Below are 18,073 nucleotides of genomic sequence, written 5' to 3' on the forward strand. Positions count from 1 at the left end.
CCAGCAACTTCCCCAGGTGACTTTGAGGCTGGTCCGCTCCAGGCCCCCCTCCAAGAACCAGTGCATCTGCCTTAAGATTCGTCTGTCCCCTTTGAATCTCTCCTTGGGAAAACTGTGTCTGCTCTAGTACCCAGGTGAGCGCAGGATAACAGGGCTTTGAAGTCAGTCTGGGATTGAACGCTGGTTCGGTCACATTCTGTATGACCTTGGGCAAGTTACTTAACCCTTGGGCTTCCATTCCCTGATCTGTAAAACCCCTGTTTTACAGACTAATGCCCATGTCCAGGGGTCGTGGAAAAGAGTCAATGAAATAATGAAGGTGAAGATGTGAGCCCAGCGCCTGGCACGTGGTAAGTGCTCTGTCAGTGTAGAGTCTCAATTACTATTATTAGGCATCTGGGAGGCTTAGACATCAGGTAGGGCTTCTGGTCTTGGCCATCTGTTTCCCTCCGCTCACAGGGCCAGCATGTGCGAGGGTGAGTGTGTGTCTGAGAGTGTGCTTGCACGTGTGTGCCCACGTCTTTGATCCTCCTTGCAGCCCCACCACCCCCACCAATACTATGACTACCAGCCAGAGCTCAGGGATGCTGGTCCAAACAAGGGGGAGGGATGAAGCTGGGACGTGTTTGCCAATATCTCATCCCCAGTCACGGCCAGCTCCTCAGAAGGGACAGCTTGCACTGATACACAAGACTGCTTTGAACACAGACGCAGATCATGGTCACAATGGGAGCCTGTATTCAGGGTTCTCCCTGTGGCCTGAGACATTTGGAAGCTGGAGCTTCCTCAGGACAGATGTGGCCAGGATCTCATGCAGGATCCCCCTCCCCTGATCCACTCTGCTTTCAGGATAGACTCTAGGGCATCAGTCCTTTCCCCTGAGGCCAATGGTGGGCCTGAAGGCTTTATCAGGGCTGTAGCAGTCACCCAGGAAAGAGAGGGCTCCCCAGAATTGGCCGGAAGGGGTGTGTGTGGGCTTCCCTAGGGAAAGGGATTGAAGTTCTCTCCCTTAGCCTGCATCCAGGACCCTGGGACTTGAAGGTAATCCCCACCACTCATCCCTCATCTAGCACAAATAGCATCTGCTCAGATATAGTGATCTTGCTATTTGAAAAAGAATCTGAGAAGGCCTTATACATTTGCATGGCTTTTTTCCAAGCTGCCCCTTTTGAGTGCCTACTGTGTGCCATGAGCTTACACTCTATTGTTTTATCCTCTACCATAACCCTGTTGGCTAAGTATTATTTTACATGCGAGGAACCAGAGGGAATTAGACAAGAGAAGCTAAGATCCAACAGATAGTAAATGGTGGCACTTAATCCAAACTCAGGTAGATTGAACTCCAAATCCTAGGCTCCCATCTGTGGGCTCTATTTCAACTGCTAAGTAAAGCTGACCAAGATGAGATGATGCCAGAACAAGATGACAGGGGGAGGTTACCAGGGCCACATCTGGGGTGACATGTGACTACAGTCCATGAATCAAGATGACAGGTCAGGAGCTATGGATGACGGAAGGAAAGACATCCAGCTGTCTGTGGTCCTAGCAAACCAGAGTTGGTGAGAGTAACATTCACAAAGTCTCTGTAATAAGACTTAAAAAAAAAAAAATCCCACTATCCTCATGGTCAGAGAGAAGATGAGATAGATACCTACTGATTTGTCTCTCCATCCCTCCTCTCAGTTTCTGGGGTGAGCTCCCCTCCTCCCCCCTTCCTCCCTTCCAACTTACAGTAAACTGCGCCTTCTCCCTTTCCAATCATAGGGTGCCCATGGGAGCAGCCATTTTGCTATTCCATCCACCGGCCAGAGTTGAGTGCTTCAGGGGCGGGACTGCCATCCAAGCTGAGCCAATCAGACCTCTTTGCTAGCATTTCTTACACTGGGGCTAAGATACAGACCCCATCTCTCTCCAGGAGCTGCGGTTGTGAGGGTGAAGCTCAGGAGATATAGGAAGCCAATCTAGTGTCAGAGAGAAGCAGGGACACGGATGGAGACATAAGGAGGAAGTTGGATTCCTGGCAGCATTTGAGACTGAGTTCAGATGTTCCTGAGGCTTAGTGGTATCCCTGCTCTCTCCAGGTTGGCAGTTCGACCCTTCTTTTGGTTGGGATACGTTTGCCAATATCCCATACCTGACCCTGGCTTGCTTCTCAAAAGGGACAACTTGGTACCACAACATCTACCAACAAAGTCCCTTTTTGTGCCCACGTTAGTATGAACTGTCCTGCCACGAAGTGACCTGACTAATCTGTCTCCTCACCCATCACCACGGCATGAGGAGGACACAGTCCAGAAAGTTGGGGCGGTGAAGCAAACCAGAGGGGCCCAGGTGCCTGATGGTGACATGGGGACACGTACAGGGAAATCTCAGGCCTGGAACAGCTGGCCCCACTCTGGACTGCAGAGCCCTGGTTGGAAGCCAATCTTGTGGGCCAGGCTGGCTCCTGCTACCCAAAACGGAAGCCAAAGAGATTGGGCTTGGGGGTGGCTGCTCTAAATTTGTCATCACTCAGATGCCTGAGCCAGAAATGATGTCTTTCCTCTGACCTGGACAGCAGGGCTGCCTTTCAGGGAATCACTACAAAACTCACTGGGCTATCCCTGGGAGTCCAGGGCCTGTCAGACCCTTCTGTAATCCCTCAGCCAGATGCCCCTCAGAGCCAACGTGGACTGAGTAGGGAACAGAATGGCAGGGAGAGGGACAGAGAGGACAGGGAGAGGAAAAATATGTACTCTGGGAGGAGAGAAGAGAAGGGAGATGGTAAAGAGGAGCCTGCAGAAAAATCCATCTTTATTTATCTTGTCAGCGATTCTCAAGAGGAGCTTCCCCCTCCCTTTCCTTCTTCCAGCAGACACCATGGACTTCATTCTCCCTTCAAGAAAGAGCTTTTCTGCTCAGCTGGAAGGAGTAGTCAGGAGTGTGGGGCTGGACAGCAAGGCTTTACCAAGCTCCTGAGCCTCCCCTCTGGGTTTCTAGATCCCAGGGGAGGATCCCAGAGGATGCCCATTTTAGGATGGAAAGAGCTGGACCCTGAGGCTCTGCAGCTGCCCCTTTTGTCCATACTGGAGACAGAGCTGAGTATATTGGCCTCAGTTTGCTGCCTGTGAAATAGGGATGGTATATAACCAAACAGGGTCCCACTGCTGCTGTGCTGGGGTTCTCCTGGTGAGCGCTCAGGGCAGTAAAGAAGACAGTGCCCTGCCACCTCTCGCACACTCCCTGCCCAACCCCCAGTCTCTTTTTTTGGCTTATCGTGGACTTTCTCTTGCATCATCTCATAGGAGGGACATAAGAGTCCCCAGAGAAAGGCCAAGCTATAGCTAGCATTTCTACATTCCTGGAAGGATAAGCAGTGAGAGTGGGGGCTCGCTTGTTCAAAAGCACTCAGCGCACCCCTGTAGAACTGAGTTCTGCCCGTGCACCATTTTGCCTTCTCCTGTAGCCCTGTCCCCAGCTCTGTGCCCCCTGAAACGTGGCACTGCCCCCATTCCCATGTCTTTCACCAAGCACTTCTAGGTTTGTCACGTGCTAACTTGTTACATTTTGCTCAGCCTCTCGGACAAGGTGAGCTGGCAGAGGTCAGTGGTTGTGTATCTCTCTGCCCCACCCCCCACACCGCTTCCCCTCCAAGAGAGCAGTCCTGTCTTAGGACACAGTGAAACTCTGAAATGTCAGGGGACATGCAAGCTGACTGGCAGGTCTTGCTGTGCAGTGGAAAACTGCTTAGACCCCACTTTGGCCCCTCTCCCCTTCCCCTCTAGCCTTCCCAGACACCCCCTGCAGGCTCTCCAAGGCAGACCAAAAGCTGGCTGACCCCGAGGGGTGCTTGAGAGTTAAGGAGGGGAGAGGAGGCTGTTCATTAAAATTCATATCAAGAGAAATAACTAATCAGAAGCCGTTTGTTGCTTAATTGGTTTTAAACCTCAGGAAGATTCCTCATTAGCCTAGGGGTGACCTCTGCAGAGCAGCCCGGTTGGGAAAGGAAGAATGGGAGGGGAGAAAGGGGAGCACAAGCCCCCTCCCCTGCCAGCCTGCCCCGTACTGTCCAGCTGAGCATTCAGAGACGGTTCTGCACTTCTTGCAGCAAGCTCCCTGAGCCAAGCTCCAGCTTTGCAATCCCCTTCTTCTTTCCAGGCCCCCTCTTCCAGGAAGCCTCCCCTGACTGGCCAGCTCCTGCATGTACAGTCTGTGCCACCCAAGCTGGGTACTTTTTAAAGTATTTGATGGTGCTTCCCAGCCTGGGAGCTCCTAGAGAGCTGAAGCTTCCTCCCTGTTCTCCTCGTGGCCTCCTTGTCTCCTTTTCTTCTATTTCTACCTCTGCCTCCCTCCCTCCTCCCACTCTTCCCTCTTCTCTCCTTCCTCCTCTTCCCCACATTCTCCTCCTTCTTTGTGCTTTCTCCTCAGTCAACTCGCTTGTTTGGCCAAAGGAAACAGCAGGTTGGCGACTGGCACCAAGGGGTACTGCAGCCCTCCATGATTTTCATCAGCATTCCGGCAGACACATCTCAAGTCTGGCCCCCATTCCAACTTCCACCAGATTGCTGCCGTCTGCTCAGGAGTAGAGAAGGAAGAGGTCTGGAAACCTATTGCACTCGGAGAAATGGAGGAACTAGAACAACTTTGCTTGGAGGAAAGCACATTGGGTCAAGTCATACTGACACTTTGTATCTCCAAGCGGCTGGCTCGACTGGGTGAGCAGCCGTGTGCTATGCCTGCTGGGACACAGCGAGGACCGGTGTGGGCCTGGAGGTTGTCAGAGGGACAGAGAATCGGAGCCAATGTAAGGGAAGAAGGGTGGTGCATACCTTCTGGTTTTCTATAGGCTTCTAGAAACAGTATTTTGCCCTTTGGGGATTCTACCCTTGCACACTCCAACTGGTTCCACTAGGGCTACCGTTTAGCATTGCCTATCCTTGGGTCATGTGACAAGACCTGGCCAATCATAATTACCCATGGCCCTGCCTATGGCGATTGGCTCAGGATGGTCATGTGACCCAAGGCTGGGCCGCCTCAGGCCTTCTCCGAGAATTTTTATGTCATCAGTGGGACCTAGAAGCTTTACCTTGTGATTCAGTAAGATGTGATCATGTATGCTGAGCATTGTGGGCTGCCTTCTCCTCAATTACATGGAGAAAGAGAGCCAAGAGTTGTGAAGGGAGAGGAGGAAAGTCCTGACAACACTGTTTGGGTCTCCAGAGCCCTTGAAATCACCTCGGCTCCTGCCCTTTCCGATTCCTTGGGCCAATAAAATCCCTTTTTTGGTGAGCCGTTTGAGTTGAATTTCTGTCACTTCAACGCAAAGAGTTCCTGACTGACGTCCGAACTTTCTCACAGAGCTGTCCAAATGGAGGCCGGGCCGCCCCAGGAGGCTGCAGTTCCCCAGGGCAGAGCTGCACAGCCTCCTGCCAGAACACTGTGGAGAAAACTTCTGGATCCAGTTGTGCCAGATAACAGCTAACGTTTATCGGGTTCCTGGTGCTTTATAGCCATTACTTCAGTTAATCTTTACAACACCCCTGTAGGGAGGGCATTATTCCAACCCCCCCCATTTTGTAGATGAGGAAAACAGAGTCTCAGGGACGCTCGTTAACTTGTCAAGGAGGCACAGATCCAAGGTAAAGTGCACGTCTTTTTTGGCTCCAGGACTCCTGCTCCTTCCTGCAAGCCCAGAGATTCAGAGGGCTTTTGCTTATACCCCACCTCAAAGCCTGGCCACCTCTGGAGGGGGCAGGTGCAGACTTGGTCTCTGCAGTCAGCTCAACAGCTCTTAACTAGGGCAGTCGATAGAGGCGCGCAGCGCTGTGTCCAGGTGAGCAGCGAGGCACACAGCTCCAGATGGCTCTGGGGACAGTCTGCCTGCAGAGCCATAGCAGTGGAAGAAACCCAGAGGGGGGGCAGACCGGGTCTCGCGGGAGGGCACAGCCCAGCAGGAGGCACTTCTTCCTCCAAGGACCTGAGTCAGGGGCTTTACTGTCGTGTGAGTCACAGATGCCTTTGGGATTCTCATGGCATCGTGGACCTTCTCCTAGAAACAAAGACACACAGGTACGATGTTTTGCACACAATTTTAGGGGCTTCAGAGACCCCCCCCCCAGAGCAATGCATGGAACCCCAGTAGCCCAGTTAAGAACTCCTGATCAAGAAGCGTGAAAAGTGCTTGGGGGCCTGCCCCAGGCCAAGTAGCAGTAGCAATAAAATTTCAGAGATGCCGACCTACCACAGCCAATTATTTTAACCAGCATGTCTAGCGGGAGAAGGTGAGCAAGTGTCTTTGTCCCTTCTCCCTTAGGACCCTGCCCCCAGCATCTTAATGACCCCTTGTTTACCTCCATGGCTGCTCCTCCCCAGGTGAGGGTGGAGGGAAGTATCTGATGAGCTTCTGCAGCCTGAGATGGGGGAGGACACCCACCCCCCACATCTTTTCTCAGTCCAAGGCTAACCTGCATCCCCCTGACATTGTCAATCAACTCACCCTCCCCAGGGTTAAGCTGCAGAGCAAGATTAGCAGAAATTCCTCTCTCTAAGGTCCAACAACCCAAGACCCACAGAGTAAGCTCAAGACCTGTGTGGTCCAATAGGGTAGTCACATGTGGCCATTTTAATTAAAATGTATGAAAGTAAAATCAAATTTTTAAAAAAATTTTTCTAATGTTTATTTATTCTTGAGACAGAGACAGAGCGTGAACAGGGGAGGGGCAGAGAGAGAGGGAGACACAGAATCTGAAACAGGCTCCAGGCCCTGAACTGTCAGCACAAAGCCTGACGCAGGGCTCAAACCCACGAACTGTGAGATCATGACCTGAGCCGATGTCGGACGCTCAACTGACTGAGCCACCCAGGCGCCCCGAAAGTGAAAATCAAATTTAAAACTCATTTCTTCAGTCAGTTGCCCTAGCCACATTTTGTGTGCTCAGTATCCACATGTAGTCTGTGACTACTATATTGGGCAATGTAGATGTAGAGCCTTCTCATCACAGCAGACAGTTCTATCGGACACACTAGTGGATTAGACAGAATCTGAACAAAGACATAGCCCTGAAGTCAGGTTTCCTTGCTTCAAATCTGTAGTCTACCATTCACTAGCTACGATTAGGGTAAATTTCTTAGCTTCTCTGGGAATCAGATTCCTTCTCTTTAAAATGGGGATGATAATAATATCTGCCTCATAAGGTTCTCATGGCCCTCAAATGAGTTAAGCCATTTGACACTTCAGCACGGTGCCCCGCACTTAGCCAGACAAGCTAGGTGTCTTTAGTTTGCCCCTCTAGACCCACCATCCTCTCTTCTCCACCCTACTCTATGCCTGTGAACCTGACCTTTGTGGATTGCATCAGTGGGTTTCCTTGCCCTCTGTCTTCTGGTTGGATTTGGCCATTGGAAGGCACCACAGAATATTGGAGGGCAGGAAAGGAGAGACGTTGGGGTGCTTGTTTTGTGGCATTCTCCCTGCCTGGCCACTGTGGGTGGGCTCTGTCCCTCTATGAAAGGCCACAGCATTGTCAGGTGGCCCTCTCTAGAGAGCTCCTCATTCTAAGTTCCAGTAACTTTTTCCATATGCCCCTTTAGGTCCTGAGGTGGAAGGTGCTTCCTGTTGTTTCTTGATGGGGTGCTGCCCTGTCCCTTGTTGGTTTCTCCTTATGGATACTCTTTACTTGGTTCTGCTTCATGACCTAGTGTGAAAATGCCTCCCCTGTCCTGATACACAAGCCCCTGCCTAGGCTAGTCCAGTTGGTAGTACCATAGGCATGGGGGATCGTGGATGTTCCTCTCACCACCTCTGCTTCTGCCTTTAAGCTTCTTCAGAAGGGACTGAATTCCAGGAGCCATCCAAATGAGGAAGGATGGAAGAAATAGCTCAGGGCGGGCTGATGAGGCAGGAGGGATGAGTTGTTAGTGAGGTGAAGACTCAACGAATCAGAGGAAGGAGGCGGAAAACAAGACAGAGTGCAGGAGTCCTCGAGGGCCTCCTGAGAAGCTTTGGACTCCAGACAAGACAGATCTGAGGTTGAAGATGAGAACCTTGTTTGACTTCCCAGGGGTTGGAGTGCCTGCTGAGACAGTCCTGGAGCTCAGGCCTCTGTCATGGGGTCCGTGCCATCTCTCCACATCCCTTCAAACAGGACAGCATGTCCCTTCCTTCACAGGGCCTCCCTCTGGAGCCTGACACCCACCCCTGCCTGGGGCCTCTTTCATTTGAGTAGCTTTCTTACTTATCTGCCCCCTTGGCCCCAGAGGTGTGACTCTTATCTGGTGCTGTCACTGAAGCAGGAGACAGAGTGGCGCGGGGGTGGGGGGTGGCAGCCGAGGGATGCCCTTAGAGAGCTCTAAGAGGAGCATGTGGAGTTTCTGCTTCCCATCCGAAGCTCCCCCCACCTGACCCTTCACCTCAAGTCTGGGCTAGGTGTCCCTCCTCCAGGCTTCCAAAGTCAGGTGCACTTTCCTTACCATAACTGCCCATCTCTTCTTTTGTCAGAGCACCATCTAATCCATCATTATATCATCAGCACCTAGCAGCTTGCTTGGCACACACAGTGACCGAACCAATATCTATTTATAAGAGAAACTGCCCCCTGCTGCCCCAGAGCAGAAGACCTCCAGTAACACTGGCGTAGACAGTGGGAAGAGCCCTGCGAGGCCAGGGTCCGAGAGGACTGTCCAATATTGTGTGCTTTAATTTCACCAGGCTGCTGGCGTTGGGTACTCCCTTCTTGTTCTGGGCCTTGGTGTGGCTTATCTGAAACTTGGACTTGATAATCTGTGGTTCCAGTGCCAAGGAAAGACTTTTTAAAGTATCATGATTAATACATACAAGTGATTAATACGTACAGATTTTGAATTGCAGTCACAAAACTTGGCATCTTAGCCTTTCTTTTTTACTCATAGCCAAGCGCTGTAGGTATTTTTATCTACATGTCCCTAGTCTAAAAAGAGTTGATGTCCTCATCCGGCCACGTAAGGCCTCTGTGCCCACAAAACCAGGTGATTGATTAATTCACTTCTTCACCCATTTGTTCATTTAACAAATATTTATGGGATGCGTATTGTGGGTCAGAGATGAATTGTGCATTTCCTTCACTGTCTTTGGAAGAAGCTCAGAGAAAGCTAGTAGGTTATCAGAGATGGCATGGAATCTTCACATGGGCACAGAGGTGGGCCCCTCCCTCATCACCTGGCCCACTTCACTCCTGCTGTTGCGGCAAAGGTGCCTGGGAGAGGTGGCCCTGTTGCCGGGGACAGAAAAGTCTGGCTGCCTATGGGGCTTCCCATGGGGCAGGTGGTGATGTCTGATTTAGGGATCGAAAGCTCAGGGATATGGGAAGAGTAGAGTGCCAAGTGAAGGCCCAGACCTTTCTGCATGGCCCAGTGGAGACCCCCTCATATCTAACAACTATGCCCCTACACACACTAGCCAAATGTAGGTAGGAAGTGTCACTAAGCTCCTCTCCAATGGGGCTGACCTGGAGCAAAGCCTCTGAGCCCAGCAACCGCCCCATGGGCCTTTCTTGAGTCAAACTCACTGATGCATGGAGGATGGACCAACAAACTAGGCCAGGATGAGTGCACTTGCTGTCCAACTCACATCTGAATGCTGTTTAGGACTCATCAAGGATTCTGGCTAGAGGTAAAAGTGCCATCCTTCTGAGTGCTGGATTCTGGTCTGGCAATGTGACTTTTCCCTTTGGTCGGGGTACAAATGCTCTCCAGACAGTTGTCTGCAGGGTCAAGGAAGGGGGAAAGTTTCATTTATGCACCTGGATTGAAGATGCCAGCTCAACGATGGTGGGCTGTCCATGGAACCCCAGGTGGGGAATGTAGGGAGGCTCTTCCCGGATGTGTCCCATGGGTGACCTGTGAGCAGCACTGGGCTAAGGACATCGCTAAATTTGGCCAGGTTGTTTTCCCTTTGGAAAAGGAAGCTGCTGAGTGCAGCTGGAGGGAGTAAACTCAACCTGATACATGGGCCCCTTGACAGATTTCTCTTTCAGGCTCAGATGGGGTCCCGTTGCTGCTTGGCAATCCTTCAAAAAAAAAAATAATAACCACATTCTTTAACTAAGAAAAAGCAATACAAACACATTGTCAAAAAATTTGTAAATAAAGTTAAGGGAAAAAGAAAAGTCACCCTTAATTCCACATTCCACCACTCAGAAACAGTCACTGCTAGCTGGTATATACTTACAGTCATCTATCTGTCCATGTATGGACATACTACATATCCTTTTAAAAAAATCAGATTGCTGTGTTCATACCCGTTTTTCAGTTAATGTGCCCTAAATATTTTTTCATATCATCAAGTTTACTTGTTTTATTTTCTGATATCATTTCGAATGGCTGTCGAACATTCTATTATACGAACCTGCTTTATCAAGGTGGGGAAGAAATAAGATAAATGTTTCATAAACATTCACACTAACTACTCAAGCCCATCTGAAGTGACAAGAAGTACAGTCTGTCTGTCTTGGGTTTTTCCTCCGCCCCGAATTGTCAAAGCATACAAGGACGTCCTCAAAAGAGCTGGCTCATCCAAAGCCAGGGGACAGACGAGAGCACTGGAGCCTCTGATTAGCTATGGCTTCTGTTGCCACACCAAGGTATCCGTGTAGAACCTGGTCCTGCACAATCCCAGCATCTTTGTCCAGCAAGGCAGTGCTTTGATGTCCTCAATGGTACAGATTTCCAAGGGATTTCTAAAGTAGTTCTCCAGTGGAGAAAGACCCCCAACCTGTCAAAGTGGTTAGGGTGAGAGAAGCTTCCAGTCCCAGACACATACCAGCCAGAACCCTGCAAGCTTAGGGCCTGGTACTGAGTTTAGACAATCTGTCAAGCTTCCTACCACCAGTGGACCTCATTTAGAATCATCTCAATCCATCAGAGAAGGGATAACCATGTTGATCTCCAAAGGAAGGGGCCAAGGGGCCTTTCCTTTTGGACGCTCTTTGCCCCATATGGATTTTTGCCCCCCTCCTTCTCGGCAACCATCCTTGAGAAGTTAACTGAGTTGTCTCAGATCCTTCTCTGCACCTCAGTTTTTCCCTGGCCTGTCATGTATTCTTTTACTTGCCTCTCATATTGGGAACTGTCCTTCCTTCTCTTCCAGGCAGGCCTCAGGTCTTCTGTAGGCTCTTGGGGCTGCTTCTTTCCTTCCTAAGTCTCCCGTCTTTATTAATTTTTCCTTTTATACCCTGCATCTTCAATCTCTCCCTCTTTGCTAAGTCCTCTTCCTCACCAGATAGACAAATCTGTCAAGTGTAAAAAACTAACAAGCAAGTAAGCCCTCCTCCAACCTTAATTTCCCTCCGGCTATGACCCAACTGTCTCCTTACCTTTCTGTCCAGACTTCTAAAAAGAACAATCTAGTCTCACTGTCTTGACTCCTCAACTGACACAACGATGGGCACTGTGGATGTCATCTGCTGAGACCACTTTCTCAGAGCTCACCATAATCAGGGGCACCATGTGTTCCGGTTTGCCAGAAATAACCCTGGGTTGCCCCTGTTGTCCCAGAATCATTTTCAATGTGCCAGTTTAAATGCGGAGTGATAGGATCACCTGACCTTGAACCAGCCACAACCAACACATCCCACGGCTTCATCGCAGCTATTCTCCACAACCTCCCAGCAACACCGGCTCTGTTGACTGTGCCCTTCTTGAAATGTCCTCATCCTCTGGCTTGCTTGACACCCTTTGGCTAGTTCTGGCCTCTCCCTTCTGTGTGCTCTCTCTCATCCACTCCCACCACATTCACTTTCCCCCCAAATGCTGGAGCTTTGTAAGGTTCCGTTTCACTTAGCATTTAATCTCCTTCTGAATTTCACCCCCATCCACAGCCTCAGCTCATCATCTCCGCCTTCGCCCCCAACGCAGTGCAAAGCTAAAGGCTTCTGGGAATCGTGGTGGCTTAAATGCAGGTTTACAAAACTACCCTCCCCAAACTTGACAGAAATGAACAAAAAGAAACAAAAATGAGAGAAAAGGCTGCACCAGGGCTGAAACCATGGCATGATTCTCCTCAGACACAAAAGGAGATTTAAATAGAGACAGACCTTCCTCTTGGAAGGGAAGATACCATGATCTAAAGATATCTATTTCCTCTGAATTAATTCGTAAACCCAGTACAATCCTAATCAAAAGACCAGCATCAAATAATTATATATAGTTAATCTCACAGGAAATAGCTAGAAGAATTCTGAAAGAGACAGCAGGAGAGGAGAAAGATTCTTTATCTTCTTTTTTTAAAAGATAATAGTACATTATGGTAATTTGGGGGAAAGGTTGTGTTATAGGAACAGGAATAAGAAGCAAATCACAGAATAGGTATCGAATCCAGAATATATATCCATACAGATAGAAATGTACTGTATGAGAAAAGGGGCACTGCTAGTTAATAGGGGAAAGATCGATTACATATGCATATGACATGTGCTTATAGACAAGAGAATGTAAATAAATATTTCTTCAGGTGGGGAAGAGCTCTTTCAGGTGTGATATAGGTTAGAGATTATAAAAGAAAAGGTTGGGGCGCCTGGGTGGCTCAGTTAAGCATCCAACTTCGGCTCAGGTCATGATCTTGCAGTCTGTGGGTTCGAGCCCCACGTCAGGCTCTGAGAGCTCAGAGCCTGGATCCTACTTCAGATTGTGTCTCCCTCTCTCTCTGCCCCTCCCCCACTCACACACACACACACACACACACACACACACTCTCTCTCTCTCTCTCTCTTTCAAAAATAAATAAACATTAAAAAATTTTAAAAAGAAAGGTTGGTATGCTTCACTATATAAAATATGAAAATTTCTGACATGGCAAATGCCCCGTAACAAAAGTCAAATAACAATTGGGCTGTGGGGGGGGGGGTAGTATTTGTAGCAATAAACGATAGAAAAGGAAAAACTCTTCCCAATATAGAAAGTACTCCTTCAACTCCATAAGAAAAAAAGATAAAAAGCTGAATGGAAATGGGGAAAGGGCATGAAAAGAGTTTGGGAATCATTACTTGCTTAATCAGCCACCTGGCGTAAAGTCAGGGAGAGACTAGTGGGCTAGAAGAACAATGTAACACAAATGTTATCAGACCCTCCCAGTTTGGGGCTATAAATAAAGTTCCATTAACATCCATCACCCAAAGTTCCTGCTGTTTCTCTTCTGGCACCTACAAGACCTCTGCCCTCTTCCTCCTCTGCCACAAGTATTTCTGGGAGTTCCAAAAAGGGAGCCCACATATGATGAAGCATCACCCCGTCAGCTACAATCCCCATATGGCTTCTCTGGAATTCTCCTCTCCTGGTTCAGTGCCTGCTGCCAGCAAAGCCACTCCAACAGTGACCCATGTGTGACTACTGCTGTGAGGCAGTGTCCCCTTTCCAATGTTCCCAAAGCCTCCATTTCCTGGAACCAGAGGGTGCTGGGCCCTGAGGAGAAGTGAGGAGAACAGCTTTCTCTACTGCTCAGTGTCTGACCTCCCTGCTAACACCAAGGGGATTAACCCAGCGCAAGAGGAAGACAGAGGGGACAGAGAAGGAGGACAGAACAGGACTGTTTAGTTTCCTACCGCTGCTGTAACTAATGACCACAAACCATTGGCTTACAAGAGCACCCCTTATTCTTTTACAGCTCTGGAGGCCAGGAGTCCGAAGTCTGTCTCGAGCTGAAATAACAGTGCTGGCAGGCCTGGCTGTACTCTCTCCAGAGGCTCTCAGGGAGAATCTTTCCCTCGCCTTTCCCAGCTTCTAGAGCTGCCTTCTTTGTGTTCCTTGGCTCATGGCCCCTTCATCCATCTTCAAAGCCAGCAGCATGGCATCATGCTTCAATGGTTACATTGCTTTCTTGTTCTGTGTCAAATCTCCCTCTGCTTCCCTCCTACAAGGACACTAATGATTGCCTTTAGGGCCTCCCCAGCTAATCCAAAGTCATCTCCCCATTTTCAAGATCCTTAATCACATCTTCAGAGTGTCTTGTCATATCAGGTAACATTCAAGGGTTCCAGGGATTAGGACTCGATTATCTTTGGGTACCATTTCTCAGACTGCCACAGGGCCAGATACCTTTTTATCATCCTCCAGACTGCTCATCTCCTGTCTTCTTAGCCCCCAATCCCTTTCCCAAGTTCAGGAAAATAGCCCCCATGCATATTTATACATGCAAATAAATGCTGAATCTGGGGAAGAATGTTGTCTATATCAGGGGTGTCAGAGGCCCCGCCTGGCAAGCCAGTGCCCCGTGATGGAGGTCAGGCTACCGGTCTTGGGCATACACGGAAACTGGGTGGTTGGTCGGGGCTATAGACCTAAGCTTCCGAGAAAGTCAAAGCACCACCTAAGCTGGTCACCGAGAGAGTCACCAGCAAAGACAGAGCTTGGGGCACCAACTGGCTGGAGCTGATCTTCTATGGCCTCGTGGCTAACCTTGCCTGTGTCCTCACTAAGGGCTGACGGCAGTGGCATCTTCACACTTATCACCTGGTCCCTCTACGATCATCACCCTCGCCACTACTGCACCAACTTGCTGGGATCAACTCAAGGCTGAAAAGAGATGAATACTGGACATAGGTTCAGGCTGACAGCCAAGAGTCACCATGGGAAGACAGCTGTGCCCTGACTAGAGAGTCCCCAAACAACCCCCATTGCAGATGGTCCTGAGATGGGCATATGTTACCAACCTTGTGGGACGGTTTCTGCCTCCAACGACTGCCGTTACAATGTGGTAGGCAGTGTTTTCAACTTGCTACTCCACCTTAATCATCAACAACTAACATCTCCATGATCGCCACTGCAGTCATTAACGAGAGTGTCGCTACCACCACAAGCAGAAAGTCTAGGAAAGTGCATGAGTGCAGAGTGCCAGGGGAAGGAGGGCACTGTTGAGACGGAAGGCTGAGGAAATCATGGTGGCCAGGCCATTAAAAATGGCCTTTATCCCAGCCCAGTGGAAATCATTATAGAGTCTTAAGCAGATATGCCAGAGTTACATTTTGGAAAATCACTCTGGATGCATCATGGATAATGGGTTATAATAAGGCAAGGCTGGAGGTAGGGAGTTCCATTAGGAGGCTGCTGTCATGGCCTAGGCAAGAAGTAATCTGGAGTTGTGTCAGCAGACATGGTAAGGAGTAGACGTACTTGAGAGATATTTATGAAGGAGAAATAGCAGGACGTTGGAGTTGATTGGATATGGGGGCCGGTGGTGGGACTGGTGGTGGAAGGAGTCAGGAACGATGCCCGTGTTTCTGGCTTTAGCCACTGGAAGGATGGTGGTCATTCACTGAGTGGGAAGAAAGAGGGGTCTTTGAAGAAGAGCGTGTGGAATGTGAGGTGCTTGTGAGATACCCAAGAGGCCATTAAACAACCAGATCTGGAGCCCATGGGAGAGGTCTGGGCTGAGGGCATGGATGAGAACTGAGCCCAACTGGGTGACAGTGTCCCAGGAGAGAGATCACAAAAGAAAAGAAAGCACGGGCAACAGAGTCAGGAATGAAGCCAAGAGATGCGGAGTTGGCTGAGGAAGCCCTCCTCCTCCCACACGGGGAACTGAGGACTGCCAGAGATGGAGAGGACATCGGGAGAGTATGTGCTCCTGAAGTCAAGGGAAGAGGATGTTTCAAGAAGAGGGAGGTAAGGAAGGGAACGAAAGGTGGACTTGATCTTGCTGAAGACACAGGGTAGCAAAGCCTGATGGCTGCGCGCTAAGGAATGAGTGGCAGTTGAGAGACAAAGGCGAGGGCTTCCCTCCCTTTCAAGAAGATTAGATGTGATGGGAAGGAGGGAAAGAGGCAATAGGATTCAAAGAGGACCTTTTTGGATCAAAGGCATCTGATCAGGCTTCAATGCTGATGGGCAGGACTCTGTAGGAAGAGGTGCAAAGATTGGGAGAATGGTAACCGATGGGAACAGCATGAGGACAGGCAGATAGGAAAATACAGTGGGATCACCAGGTGGCCCCGGGTGCATTAAAGACCAGGAATTGGAGGAAGCGCAAGTCAGGGCACCCGTGTGATTTCAGCAGGGCTGCTGGAGCCTGTACACAGTAGGTCCCAGCCCATTCGAGTACAAGGACCTCTTTTTCGCTGAAAAAACCCTCTGGCTTTGAAGCTTCAAAATACATCTCACGTGATAGCAGTTGTGATTGAGAAAAGCAGCCAATGGTGGGTGAGATTAAGACACTGTGTCAGACGTAACTGCCAGCAAATCCTGGCTCTTCCTCTGCCGGTGGGAGCTTGGGTAAGTTAGTCAACCTCACTAGCCTCGATTTAATCATCTGTAAAATGGAGATAATACCACTTACCTGACCAGGACTCTAGCAGGGATTACATGAGCTAATCCATGCTAAGCACTTGGCAAGGTGCCTGGCACAGAGCTAGCTCTCCATAAATGTCAGTTTTCACGGCTATGAATTCAGTTATACTTTAAAACAAATAGGTGTTTTATGCATCACACTAGCACCCACACATGGGGGGAATGGTTGTCTGTATAGGTGGAGGGTGCGTTTCTTATTCGGCCAGCAGGCTGTTCTTGGCGGCGGCTGGGGAGACCCTGAGACCCCTTGAAAAAGCCTGGAGTCTCACGGGGACCCTGGGTCGGTCCACATCTGCTCCGGTCTAATTCTGCAACCTGGCCTCTCCCCAAGGCCGGCATTACCAAGGAAACGGAGGCCCGGAAACTTACCCATGGACACACAGGAACCCACAGCAGGGGGCTAGGAACCGGCCTCACTCACCCCCTTTCGCTCTCCTGTGGCAGCTTCAGCCTGTTGGCAGTTCCACAAGTGCCTGGGCCTGGCTGGGCCCATGTGTTTGCTGTGTTGCTGCTGTCACCGCCAACTGCTCTGTCAACCGTGGGAGTGTAGGCCTGGGCTCCGGGAGCTGTTGTCCCAACTCTGATTGTGGTTCCAGACTTAGTCACATTTCTGTCCCGGGCTCTCTCACCGTCCCTGTCTCAGCCTTTGTCACAGCACTGTGGCAGCATCTGTCATAGTACCTGCCACAGCCTTTGTCACAATACCTGTCACAGCCCCTGTCACAGCCCCTGTTACAGCCTCTGTCATGGCCTCTGTCATAGCTCCTGTTAGAGTCTCTGTCATAGCCCCTATTACAGCTCCTGTCACAGCCTCAGCCCCTGTCACAATACCTGTCACAGCCCCTGTTACAGCCTCTATCACAGCCTCTGTCATAGCTCCTGTTAGAGTCTCTGTCATAGCCCCCATCACAGCTTCTGTCACAGCCACAGCTCCTATCACAGCCCCTGTCATAGCCCCTGTCACAGCTTCTGTCATGGCCTCTGTCACAGACTCTGTCACAACCCCTGTCACAGACTCTGTCCTAGCCCCCGTCAGAGCCTCTATCGTCGATTCTGTCTCAGTTTTGTCCCAGCCCCTGTATCAGCCTGTCACAGCCTCTATCACAGTCTGTCACGGGCCCTATCACAGCCTCTATCACAGACTCTGTCACAGTCCCTGTCACAGCCCATCACAGCCTCTATCACAGACTCTGTCACAGCTCCTGTCACAGCTCCTGTCACAGTCCATCACAGCCTTTGTCGCAGCCTCTATCACAGCCTCTATCACAGATTCTGTCTCAGTCTTGTCACAGACCCTGTCACAGCCCCTATCACAGCCCCTGTCATAGCCCCTGTCACAGTTCCTGTCATGGCTTCTGTCACAGACTCTGTCACAGCCCCTGTCACAGGCTCTGTCCTAGCCCCCATCAGAGCCTCTATCATAGATTCTGTCTCAGTTTTGTCCCAGCCCCTGTAGTAGCCTCTGTCCCAGCCCCTGTCTCAGCCTGTCACAGTCCCTATCACAGCCTCTATCACAGCCTGTCACAGTCCCATCACAACCTCTATCACAGACTCTGTCATAGCCCCTGTCACAGCCCCTGTCACAGCCACTGTCACAGTCCCTGTCACAACCTCTAACACAGCCTATCACAGCTCCATCACAGCCTCTATCACAGCCTCTGTCACAGGTCCTGTCACAGCCTCTGTCATAGGTTTTGTCTCAGCCTTGTCATAGACCCCTGTCACAAGCCTCTATCACAGACCCTATCATAGTGTCTGCCACAGCCCCTTCCATACACTCTGT

At 50.1% G+C, this 18,073-nt stretch overlaps 1 protein-coding gene across 2 annotated transcripts in view; it reads right to left on the minus strand.

The window, feature by feature from the left end:
- Positions 1 to 17,840, minus strand: part of REC114 (REC114 meiotic recombination protein) — a 172,110-nt gene extending 154,270 nt beyond the window's left edge. Inside the window, exon 1 of one of the 2 annotated variants that reach the window (XM_042988432.1) lies at positions 16,712 to 17,840. The gene's annotated coding sequence lies outside the window, so the exon portion shown is untranslated. Of the gene's footprint in view, positions 1 to 16,659 lie in introns of both variants that reach the window. The other variant, XM_042988431.1, reaches the window with a different exon arrangement.
- Between the last annotated feature and the right edge of the window lie 233 nt (positions 17,841 to 18,073).

This window comes from Panthera tigris, chromosome B3 (genome assembly GCF_018350195.1).
Source record: "Panthera tigris isolate Pti1 chromosome B3, P.tigris_Pti1_mat1.1, whole genome shotgun sequence".
In the NCBI taxonomy this organism is placed as follows: domain Eukaryota; kingdom Metazoa; phylum Chordata; class Mammalia; order Carnivora; family Felidae; genus Panthera; species Panthera tigris.